Below are 13355 nucleotides of genomic sequence, written 5' to 3'. Positions count from 1 at the left end.
TTCTTCGGTGCTCAGCCTTCTTCACAGTCCAACTCTCCCATCCATACATGACCACAGGAAAAACCATACTCCAGTATAAAGTAAAAAGTTAAGAAAGGGCTACATATTGCTATGACTTTTCAGCAAAGTGCCAGATACTATTCTAAACTCTTTAAATATATTAAATCATTAAATTTCACACCATCCCTTTGAGATTCTGTATTGTTTCTACCTTTTACTGGTGATGAAAATGAGGCACAAATATGTTAAATAACTTTCTTAAGGTCCCATAGCTAATATGTGGTAGAAGTGAGATTGAAATCCAGGTATTCTGACATCAGACCCCAAATTCCTAACCATTTAGCTGTACTGCCACTAAGAAAGAACTGGCTGCTAATCATTAATATACAGAATTCTAAAATTAGTACTTGTTTCTCTTTTTTTTTGCTTGGTAACATGAAAGAGAAGAGAGCTTTACATATAGTGTGGGGGTCCCAAGCCTTCTTTAGAATTACATTGTAATAGTGATTTCACAGATAGGGTTCTCTGAACAGTTTTCAGTAAGTGTTTTATTTCTAGGCAGTTCGACAGGCTTAAATGGAAGATGAGGCTGTAATAGTATCACTATATAAATCTTTGTTGGTTCATTCCTTCCTTCATTTAAGAAAAAAAGTGTCTCAAGCTGAGAACTAAAAGGGGTGTAAATTAGAGTAAGACACAGTTCTTTCTTTCAAGGAGATGTGATCTCACAGAGGAAACAGATAATTGGCAGAGAACCATCATGCAAAACAAAAAATGAGATGTGCTCAGTAGAGGAATGAAATGCAGTGAAAGTTCCAAGGATTAGTGGGACAGATTACCTTGTGAATGGAGGTGCTTGGGTTAAGGAAAACACTTGTGTATTTCCTTCAGTTACTTCAGTCCTGTCCGACTCTTTGAGATCTTATGGACTGTAGCCTGCCAGGCTCCTCTGTCCATGGGATTCTCTAGGCAAGAATACTGAAGTGGGTTGCCATTTCTTTCTCCAGGGGATCTTCCCAACCCTGGGATGGAGCCCTCATTTCTTATGTCTCCTGCGTTGGCAGGTGGGTTCTTTACCACTAGTGCCCCCTGGAAAACTCATAATTTTCATTTAACTTACTGTTGATATTAAAGTATTACAGACAGTATAAAAGTTTATAAAATTCCTTTATTTTTAAAAGAAAATTACATGTAGAAAGGAAAAAAAAAAGGAGAACAATTACATGCAAAGTTCTTATACTCGGAAGAGACAACTTTTTGTTATGTTGCAAGACTTATTTAGAGAAAGGAGAGCACATTGGTGAGCACAAACATTTTGAAGATGTTTACCTTATCTCTGAAGTGGGGGGCACAGAATAGAATGACGATGCACAAGGTAAGATTTTCAAGGTCAAAGGAATAGCAAAAGGAAAGCAAGGTGGGATTGAACAAGGTAGGTCTAGAGGCAGCCAGGACTCTGAGCAGGGTCAGAGGTTGCTGTGGAGTAGCCTGTACCACACAGACCTACTCTTGCAAGATAGAGATGGTGTTTTAACTTTATGTGAGTATGTGAGATATCCTTTAATTATGGTAAACATATGCCGCAAGTATTCTGGGATGGTATGATTTCAAATATTTGATTCCATTATGGCCACAAGTTCTTGTCAATGAGATTGACAAATACAGTCATCATATTCATGTTATTATCTAGAAAGTAGAGATCACTGTATGTTCAGCAAATGTTTAATAAATAAAGAGTTGCAAAAGTCAGAAAGGGGCTATTTGATAAGGAAGGAACTCAAAATACTCAGATGCTTTAATGTGTTAGGTAATAGGAAATGCCTATAAGTTTTTGAGCAGGAAGTAGCATGTTAAAGACCACCCCACGCATTTAGAGGTACTGTCTTTTAGATAAAGGACTGGGTGAGAGTGCATATGACCTTGTCATTAGTTTAAATGAAATTTTGAAATATAAACATGAGAATAAGGGTAATTTCTCCTTAGTTGTAGATAAAAACCTGTTGGAATATTAAAGAGACTGGTGGGAGAGGAGGAAGTGATGAGAATGCCACTGAACAATTTTTGTCCTTTCTATATCCTGTTGGTGACTTCCAGTGGAAGAGGGTTGTTGTTAGTTGCTCAGTAGTGTCTGACTCTTTGCAACCCACAGACTGCAGCACGCCAGGTTTCCTGGTCCTTCACCATCTCCTGGAGCTTGCTCAAACTCATGTGATTGACTTGGTGATGCCATCCAACCATCTCATCCTCTGTCGCCCCCTTTTCCTCCTGCCTTCTGCCTTTCTCAGCATCAGGGTCTTTTCCAATGAGTTGGCTCTTTGCATCAGGTGGCCAAAGTATTGGAGCTTCAGTTTCAGCATCAGTCCTTCCAATGAATAGTTAAGGTTGATTTCCTTTAGGATTGATTGGTTTGATCTCCTTGTATTTTTTTTTTCACGATTGATCTCCTTGTAGTCCAAGGGGACTGCAAGAATCCCCTCCAAGATCTCTTCAAGAATCTCCTCCAACACCACAGTTCAAAAGCATCAATTCTTCAGCACTCAGCCTTCTTCATGGTCCAACTCTCACATCCATACATGACTACTCTAAAAGCCGTAGCTTTGACTAGATGGGCCTTTGTTGACAAAAATAATGTCTCTGCTTTTTATTATGCTGTCTAGGTTTGTCATAGCTTTTCTTCCAAGGAGCAAGAGTCTTTTAATTCATGGCTGCAGTCACCATCTGCAGTGATTTGTTATTCAGCATTAAGTATGTTAATTGTAGGTTTTGTGTAGAAGTTCTTTATCATTTTAAGGAAGCCTCTAGGAGCTGAGGATAGCCTCCAGCCAATAGCCAGCAAGAATTCAGGGCCTTCAGCCTTATACCCACAGGAAATAAATTTTGCCAATAGTCTGAGTGAGCTTGGAAGTGTATTCTTTTTTTTTTTTAACTAATTTTTATTGGAATCTAGTTGGTTTACAATGTTGTGTTAGTTTCTGCTGTACAGCAAAGTGAATCAGTTATAGGTATACATATATCCACCCTTTTTTAGATTCTACTCCCATATAGGTCACTACAGAGTATTGAGTAGAGTTCTCTGTGCTATAAGGTTAGTTCTTATTAGTTATCTATTTTATGTGTAGTAGTATGTATGTGTCAATCCCAGTCTCTCAATTTATCCTCCCCCTCATTTCCCTCTTGGTAACCATAAGTTTTTTTTCTACATCTGTGACTATATTTCTGTTTTGTAAATTTATACCATTTTTTTTTTAAGATTCTACAAATAAGCGATATCATATGATATCTGTCTTTGTCTGACTTAGGGAGTATGCTTTTCCTTGATGGTATTAGTCTTCTATTGCTGTATCAGATTTTTACAAACTCAGTGGCTTGAAACAATACAAATTTATTATCTCATAATTCTGAGGATGAATCCAAAATGAATCTTGTGGGGCTAAACATCGAGGTCAGCAGGGCTATATTCCTTCTGAAGGATATGGGGAAGAATCCATTCCTTGCCTTTTCCAGCTTCTGGAGGCCATGTATATCCTTTGGCTTCTGGCTTCTTCCTTCGTCTTCAAAACCAGCAATGGCTAGACAATTCTTTCTCATACTGCATTATTCTGACTTCTTATTTCATTGTCACAGCTCCTTCTCTAACTCACCTGCATGCCTTTTTCTCTTATATAGACCTTTGTGATTACATTGGGCCAACCCAGATAATCCAGTATAATCTCCAGTTTAAGACCCTTAATTTAATCACACCTGCAAAGCTGCTTTGCACGTTCAGTTCAGTTCAGTCACTCAGTCTTGTCCAGCTCTTTGCGACCCTGTGGACTGCAGCACGCCAGGCTTCCCGGTCCATCACCAACTCCTGGAAATTACTCAAACTCATGTCCATCGAGTTGGTGATGCCATCCAACCATCTCATCCACTGCTCTCCCCTTGTCCTCCACCTTCAATCTTTCCCAGCATCAGGGTCTTTTCAGATGAATCAGTTCTTCACATGAGGTAGCCAAAGTATTGGTGTTTTAGCTTCAACATCAGTCCTTCCAATGAATACTCAGGACTGATTTCCTTTAGGATGGACTTGTTGGATATCCTTGCAGTCCAAGGGACTCTCAAGGGTCTTCTCCAACACCGCAGTTCAAAAGCATCAATTCTTCTGTGCTCAGCTTTCTTTATAGTCCAACTCTCACATCCATACATGACTACTGGAAAAACCATATCTTTGACTAAATGGACCTTTGTTGGCAAAGTAATGTCTCTGCTCTTTAATATGCTATCTAGGTTGGTCATAGCTTTTCTTCCAAGGAGCAAGCATCTTTTAATTTCATGGCTGTAGTCACCAACTGTAGTGATTTTTGAGCCCAAGAAAATAAAGTCTCTCACTGTTTCCATTATTTGCCATGAAGTGATGGGACCAGATGCCATGATCTAAGTTTTCTAAATGTGGAGTTTTAAACCAACTTTTTCACTCTTCTCTTTCACTTTCATCAAGGGGCTCTTTAGTTCTTCTTCACTTTCTGACATAAGGGTGGTGTCATCTGCATATCTGAGGTTATTGATATTTCTCCCAGAAATCTTGATTCCAGCTTTTGCTTCATCCAGCCCAGCATTTCTCATGATGTGCTCTGCATATAAGTTAAATTAAGTAAGGTGACAATATACAGCCTTGACATACTCCATTCCTGATTTGGAACCAGTCTGTTGTTCCATGTCCAGTTCTAACTGTTGCTTCTTGACCTGCATACAGATTTCTCAGGAGGCAGATCAGGGGGTCTGGTATTGCCATCTCTTTAAGAATTTTCCATAGTTGTTGTGATCCACACAGTCAAAGGCTTTGGCATAGTCAATAAAGCAGAAGTAGATGTTTTTCTGGAACTCTCATGCTTTTTCAATGATTCAACGAATGTTGGAAATTTGATCTTTGGTTCCTCTGCCTTTTCTAAATCCAGCCTGAACATCTTTAAGATCTCAGTTCATGTACTGTTGAAGCCCGGCTTGGAGAATTTTGAGTGCAATTATGTGGTAGTTTGAACATTTTTTGGCATTGCCTTTCTTTGGGATTGAAATGAAAACTGACATTTTCCAGTCTTGTGGCCACTGCTGAGTTTTCCAAATTTACTGGCATATTGAGTGAAGCACTTTCACAGCATCATCTTTTAGGATTTGTAATTGCTCAACTGGATTTCCATCACTTCCACTAGCTTTGTTTGTAGTGCTTTCTAAGGCCCACTTGACTTCACAATCCAGGATGTCTGGCTCTAGGTGAGTGATCACACCATCATGGTTATCTGGGTCATGAAGATCTTTTTGTATAGTTCTTGTGTATGTTCTTGCCACCTCTTCTTAATATCTTCTGCTTCTGTTAGGTCCATACCATTTCTGTTCTTAATTATGCAGGTCAGGAAGCAACAATTAGAACTGAACATGGAACAATAGACTGATTCCAAATAGGAAAAGGAGTACATCAAGGCTGTATATCATCACCCTGCTTATTTAACTGCTTCATTGTATACTCCAAGGCCAAATTTGCCTGTTACTCCAGGTATGTCTTGAGTTCCTACTTTTGCATCCATCCCCCTATAATGAAAAGGATATATTTTTGGGGTGTTCGTTTTAGAATGTCTCGTAAGTCTTCAAAGAACCGTTCAACATCAGCTTCTATAGCATTACTGGTCAGGGCCGAGACTTGGATTACTGCAATATTGAATGGGTAGCCTTGGAAATGACCAGAGATTATTCTGTTGTTTTTGAGATTGCATCCAACTACTGCATTTCGGACTCTTTTGTTGACTATGATGGCTACCTTTTTTCTTCTAAGGGATTCTTGCCTGCAGTAGTAGATATAATGGTCATCTGAGTTACATTCACCCATTCCAGTCCATTTTAGTTCACTGATTCCTAAAATTTCGATGTTCACTCTTGTCATCTCCTGTTTGACCACTTTCGATTTGCCTTGATTCATGGACCTAACGTTCCAGGTTCATATGCAGTGTTGCTCTTTACAGCATTGGACTTTACTTCCATCACCAGTCACATTCACAACTGGGTGTTGTTTTTGCTTTGGCTCCATCTGTTCGTTCTTTCTGGTGCTATTTCTCCACTGATCTCCAGGAACATATTGGGCTGACCTGGGGAATTCATCTTTCAGTGTCCCATCTTTTTGCCTTTTCATACTGTTCATGGGGTTCTCAGGGCAAGAATACTGAAGTGGTTTGCCATTCCCTTCTCCAGTGGACCACATTTTGTCAGAACTCTCCACCATGACTTGTCTGTCTTGGGTGGCCCTACACGGCATGGCTAATAGTTTCATTGAGTTAGACAAGGCTGTTGTCTATGTGATCAGTTTGATTAGTTTTCTGTGATTGTGGTTTTCATTCTGTTGGGCCTCTGATGAATAAGGATAAGAAGTTTAAGCTTTGCATGTAAGATAACCTATTTACAGATTCTAGGGATTAGGATCCCAGAATTAGGTTGGTGTATTTCAGAGATCATTATTCTACCTGTTAACCAGTCAAACCTCCATTTGAAAACACAGCCCAACCAACACCTTGATTGCAGCCTCTTGAGACCCTAAATATAACATGTTGCTAAACCATGTGGGAACTTTGAAAAATGTGAGATAATAAATGTGTTATTTTAAACCACTATGCTTATGGTAGTTTGTTAAAGAACATAGAAAACTAATACAATGGGCAGATTGTTCATAATATTTCCTTATCCTTTTTAACATCTGTAGTTCCTGTAGTGGTGTCCCTTGTTTTATTCCAGATAATGGGAGTTTGTTTTGTTGTTTTTTTTAATCCCTTTGGTCAGTTTGTCTAGAGATTTGTCAATTTTATTAATCATTTCAAAAAATCAACTTTTGTTTTAACCGATTTTCTCTATTGTTTTTCTATTTGTAATTTTATCAAACTTGAATCTTATTTTTACTATTTTCTTCCTTTTGTTTTCTTTGGATTTAGTTTGTTTTTCTTTTTTTTTAGTTTAAAGGTGGAATCTTAAAAGTTTTGTCTGAGATCTTTCTTCTGTCTTCAATGTTTTTAAATTGAGATATAACTCACATACCATAAAATTCAACCTCTTTATATAATTCAGTGGTTTTCAGTATATTCACAGTGTCGTACAATGCTTACCAATATCTGATTTCAGAACATTCTTTCTTACTAATATAAATATCCCCAAACTTTAATATGTCATATTTTCATTTTCATTCAATTAAAAAATATTTTGTCATTTCTCTTAAGACTTAGGCTGTGCCTCTTCACAGTCCAACTTTCACATCCATACATGACCACAGGAAAAACCATAGCCCTGACTAGATGGACCTTTGTTGGCAAAGTAATGTCTCTGCTTTTGAATATGCTATCTAGGTTGGTCATAACTTTCCTTCCAAGGAGTAAGCGTCTTTTAATTTCATGGCTGCAGTCACCATCTGCAGTGATTTTGGAGCCCCCCCCAAAAAAGTCTGACACTGTTAAAAAAAAAAAAAAAGACTTAGGCTGTGGTACATGGGTTATTTGTAGTATCTTTAGTTTCCAATTATCTTAGGATATCCCTCTGTGTCTTTCTGTCATTGATTTCTATTTTATTTCATTATGGTTCAAGAATATATTCTGTATGACTTCATAGCTTTTAGATTCATTAACTTTTATTTTATGGCCTAGAAATATGGTCTACCTTGGTGAATCTTTCATGGATACTTTAAAAGAATTTTGTTAGCTGAGGTACTCTATGAATGTCAGTTAGGTCAAATTGGTTGACAGTATTGTTCAGGTCTTTTATATCTCTGTGATTTTCTATTTGCTTGTTCTATTGATTACTGAGAGAGTAGTGTTTACTTGTGAATTTGACTTTTAGTAATACTAGTTTTTTGGAGAAGGCAATGGCACCCCACTCCAGGACTCTTGCCTGGAAAATCCCATGGGCGGAGGAGCCTGGTGGGCTGCAGTCCATGGGGTCGCTAAGAGTCGGACACGACTGAGTGACTTCACTTTCACTTTTCACTTTCATGCATTGGAGAAGGAAATGGCAACCCACTCCAGTGTTCTTGCCTGGAGAATCCCAGGGACGGGGGAGCCTGGTGGGCTGCCGTTTATGGGGTCGCACAGAGTTGGACACGACTGAAGTGACTTAGCAGCTTAGCAATACTACTTTTTGCTTTGTGTATTTTGAGTACCAGTTGTTAATGCATATACATTTAGCATTGTGATGCTGCCTTTGTGAATTAACTCTTTTATCATTATGAAATGTAGCTCTTTATTCGTGGTAGTGGTCCTTGTTCTGAGGTTTACTTTATGTGACATTAGTATAGCCACATTAGTTTTCTTTTTATAGGTAAAATTTTTTTTAACTTAAAATTTTTATTTATTTATTTATTTTTGGTTGCTCTGGGTCTTCGTTGCAGTTCATGGGCTTTCTTTAATTGTGGCGAGTGGGGGCTACTCTCTAGTTGCAGTGTGTGGGCTTCTTACTGCAGTATCTTCTTTTGTGTGTGGAGCAAAGGCTCTGGGTTGTATGGACTTAAGTAGTTGTGGAATATGGACTCAGTAGTTGTGGTGCAGAGGCTTAGTTGCCCTATGGCATATGGGATGTTAGTTCCTGGATCAGGAATCAAACGAGTGACCCTGTAGAACTCGTGTTCCCTGCGTTGGCACTTAACCACTGAACCACCAGGGAAGTCACTACTTTCGTTTTGTTTTGATTAGCGTTTCCATGGTATTTATATTTTCATCTTTTAACTTTTTATTTATGTATATCTTATTATTTAAAGTGGATTTCTTATAGATAGCATATGTGCGAGCTTAGTCACTTAGTCTGTGTCCGACTCTTTGTGACCCCATGTACTGAAGCCCTGCCTGGTTCCTCTGTCCGTGGGGATTTCTAGGTAAGAATACTGGAGTGAGTTGCCATTTCTTTCTCCAGGGGTTCTTCCCAACCCAGGGATCGAACCCAGGTCTCCCGCATAGTAGGCAGATTCTTTACCATCTGAGCCACCAGGGCAGTTGGTTACTATTTTTATCCAATCTGACAAAGTCTTTTGTTCAGTGATGTGTTTATACAACTTATATTGAACATAATTGTTGATGTGTGGATTTAGGTCTCTTCCTTTCCTTATGTTCCGGAGAAGGCAGTGGCACCCCACTCCAGTACTCTTGCCTGGAAAATCCCATGGACAGAGGAGCCTGGTAGGCTGCAGTCCATGGGGTCGCTAAGAGTCGGACATGACTGAGCGACTTCACTTTCTCTTTTTACTTTCATGCATTGGAGAAGGAAATGGCAACCCACTCCAGTGTTCTTGCCTGGAGAATCCCAGGGACGGGGAAGCCTGGTGGGCTGCCGTCTATGGGGTCACACAGAGTCGGACACGACTGAAGTGACTTAGCATTAGCATTTCCTTATGTTCTGTATTCAATCATTCTGCAATTGTTTTTAACATCTTTATTGGGAATTTGCATACCATAGAATTTACTTAAGTGTATGATTAAATGATTTTGAATTGTAGTTTTGTATAACCACCACCAGAGTTCAATTTTAGAATAGTTTTACCACCACAGAAAGATCCCTCCTGCCAGTTTGAAGTTACCACCCCCAGTTCAGTTCAGTTGCTCAGTCGTGTCCGACTCTTTGTGACTTCATGAACCGCAGCACGCCAGGCCTCCCTGTCTATCACCAACTCCCAGAGTTTACAGAAACTCATGTGCATTGAGTTGGTTATGCCATCCAACCATCTCATCCTCTGTCGTCCCCTTCTCCTCCTGCCCTCAATCTTTGCCAGCATCAGGGTCTTTTCAAATGAGTCAGCTCTTCGCATCAGGTGGCCAAAGTATTGGAGTTTCAGCCTCAACATCAGTCCTTTCAGTGAACACCCAGGACTGATCTCCTTTAGGATGGACTGGTTGGATCTGCTTGTAGTCCAAGGGACTCTCAAGGGTCTTCTCCAACACCACAGTTCAAAAGCATCAATTCTGCGCTCAGCTTTCTTTATAGTTCAACTCTCACATCCATACATGACTACTGGAAAAACCATAGCCTTGACTAGATGGATCTTTGTTGACAAAGTAATGTCTCTGGTTTTTAATATGCTGTCTAGGTTGGTCATAACTTTCCTTCCAAAGAGTAAGCGCCTTTTAATTTCATGGCTGCAGTCACCATCTACAGTGATTTTGGAGCCCAGAAAAATAAAGTCAGCCACTGTTTCCCCATCTATTTGCCGTGAAATGACCGGACCAGATGCCCTGATCTTAGTTTTCTGAGTGTTGAGCTTTAAGCCAACTTTTCTTTCTCCTCTTTCACTTTCATCAAGAGGCTCTTTAGCTCTTCTTCACTTTCTGCCATAAGGGTGGTATCATCTGCGTATCTGAGGTTATTGATATTTCTCCCGGCAGTCTTGATCCCAGCTTGTGCTTCTTTCAGCCCAGTGTTTCTCATGATGTACTCTGCATATAAGTTAAATAAGCAGGGTGACGATATACAGCCTTGACGTACTCCTTTTCCTATTTGGAACCAGTCTGTTGTTTCATGTCCAGTTCTAATTGTTGCTTCCTGACCTCCATACAGGTTTCTCAAGAGGCAGGTCAGGTGGTCTGGTATTCCCATCTCTTGAAGAATTTTCCACGGTTTATTGTGATCCACACAGTCAAAGGCTTTGGCATAGTCAATAAAGCAGAAATAGATGTTTTTCTGGAACTCTCTTGCTTTTTTGATGATCCAGCAGATGTTGGCAATTTGATCTGTGGTTCCTCTTCCTTTTCTAAAAGCAGCTTAAACATCTGGAAGTTCACGGTTCACATATTGCTGAAGCCTGGCTTGGAGAATTTTGGGCATTACTTTACTAGCATGTGAGATGAGTGCAATTGTGTGGTAGTTTGAGCATTCTTTGGAATTGGAATGAAAACTGACCTTTTCCTTTCCTGTGGCCACTGCTGAGTTTTCCAAATTTGCTGTCATATTGTGCAGCACTTTCACCACGTCATCTTTCAGGATTTGAAATAGCTCAACTGGAATTCCATCACCTCCACTAGCTTTGTTCATGGTGATGCTTCCTAAAACCCACTACTTCACATTCCAGGATATCTGGCTCTAGGTGAGTGATCACACCTTTGTGATTATCTGGGTTGTGGAGATCTTTTTTGTACACGTCTTCTGTGTATTCTTGCCACCTCTTCTTAATATCTTCTGCTTCTGTTAGATCCATACCATTTCTGTTCTTTATTGAGCCCATCTTTGCATGAAATGTTCCCTTGGTAGCTCTAATTTTCTTGAAGAGATCTCTAGTCTTTCCCATTCTATTATTTTCCTCTATTTTTTTTGCACTGATCACTTAGGAAGGCTTTCTTATTTCTCCTTGCTATTCTTTGGAACTCTGCATTCAAATGGGTATATCTTTCCTTTTCTCCTTTGCTTTTTGCTTCTCTTCTTTTCACAGCTATTTGTAAGGCCTCCTCAGACAGCCATTTTTCTTTTTTTGTTTTCTTTTTCTTGGGGATGGTCTTGATCCTCCTGTACAATGTCACGAACTTCTGTCCATAGTTCATCAGGTACTCTGTCTATCAGATCTAGTCCCTTAAGTCTATTTCTCACTTCCACTGAATAATCTTAAGGGAGTTGATTTAGGCCATACCTGAATGGTCTAGTGGTTTCCCCCACTTTCTTCAATTTAAGTCTGAATTTGGCAATAAGGAGTTCATGATCTGAGCCACAGTCAGCTCCCAGTCTTCTTTTTGCTGACTGTTTAGAGCTTCTCCATCTTTGGCTGCAAAGAATATAATCAATCTGATTTACTACCCCCAGTCAACTACAAATCTGCCTTCTGTCTGTATAGATTTACCTTTTCTGAACATTTGATATAATAGAATTGATATAATGTAATTATATAATATATGATGTTTTATACTTGGCTTTTTAAATTTAGCATGTTTTGGAGGTTCATGCATGTTGTAACATATCACTTCTTTCCTTTTTCTTTTCTAGTAATCAATTGCATGTACCCTATTTTTTGTTTAACTATTCACCAGCAAATGGAAGTTGGTTTATTTCAGGGTTTTGGCTATTATGAATATAATGCTGCTATGAACATTTACATACAGTCTTTGTGTAGACATATATTTTCATTTCTCCTAGATAGATACCTAGGAGTGGAATTACTAGAACATAAGAAGCGACTTAGCAGCAGCAGCAAGATACATAAGATACCTGGGTTCGATCGCTGGGTTAGGAAGATCCCCTGGAGAAGGGAATGGCTATCCACTCCAGTATTCTGGCCTGGAGAATTCCATGGGCTCTATATTCCATTGGGTTGCAAAGAGTCGGACACGACTGAGCGACTTGCACCCCAGGATATATTTATTTTTAAGTTTTAAAGAAACTGCAAACTCTTTTCTTAGGTGGCTGTACCATTCTCCCCAGCAATGTTTGAGGATTCCACTTTATCTGCATATTCTCCAACACTTTTTGTTGTCTTTTTGACTATAGACATTTTAATAGATGGTAAGTGGTGTCTTATTGTGGTTTTAACTTTAATTTTCCTAATTACTAAAGATGTTGAGAATTCTTTCATGTAGTTATTGGCCATATATATACATCTTCTAAAATGTAAAACAAAATCTTTTGCCCATTTTAAAATTGTGTTGTCCTCTTATTGAATTCTTTATATATTCTGGATACAGGTCCTTTATCAGGCATCTAATTTACAGATATTTTCTGTCAGACTGTGGCTTGTCTCTTCCTTGTTTTATTGCTTAACTTTTATTGTATAACTTTTAAATTTTGATTAAGTCCACTTTAGCAATATTTTCTCTTCTGAATTATATTTTTGGTGTTGTTATGGTATGCTTATGTTTTAGGAACTTTTTACCTGATCCATGGTTATGAAGGTTTTCTCCTATAAATTTTATAGCTTTACCTTGTTTATTTAGGTCTGTGGTCCAAGTTGAATTTTTGTGTATTATGTGAGGCAAGGATATTAACTCATCTTTTCCAATTTTCCAGCTATCCAATTGTCCCAGCACCATTTGTTGAAAAGACAGTTTATTCTTCATTACATTGCTTTGGTACCTCTGTCAAAAATAAGTTGGCTCTATGTGTAAGGATATATTTCTAGACTCTCAGTTCTGTTTTATTGATCTATGTCACTGTCATGCCAGTATCATGCTATTTCAATTACTGTTGCTTTATGTTAAGTTTTGAAATTAGAAAATTTAAGTTTGTTCTCTTTCAGTATGTTTTGTTTATTCTGTCCTTTGAATTTCCATATAAAATTTAGTATCAATTTGTCAGTTTCTGAAACAAGACAGCTTGTGTTTTAAAAGGAATTGCATTGAATCCATAGATTTAGAGAGAATTGATATATAATAATATTTAGTCTTCTGTGA

At 38.6% G+C, this 13355-nt stretch overlaps 1 protein-coding gene across 1 annotated transcript in view; it reads left to right on the top strand.

Annotated features, from left to right (window-relative positions):
* Positions 1–13355, top strand: part of SPATA31F3 (SPATA31 subfamily F member 3) — a 69334-nt gene that overhangs the window by 1480 nt on the left and 54499 nt on the right. The gene's annotated exons all lie outside the window — the stretch shown is intronic.

Source organism: Bos javanicus, chromosome 8, assembly GCF_032452875.1.
Source record: "Bos javanicus breed banteng chromosome 8, ARS-OSU_banteng_1.0, whole genome shotgun sequence".
In the NCBI taxonomy this organism is placed as follows: domain Eukaryota; kingdom Metazoa; phylum Chordata; class Mammalia; order Artiodactyla; family Bovidae; genus Bos; species Bos javanicus.
This window is presented reverse-complemented; position numbering and strand designations above follow the sequence as displayed.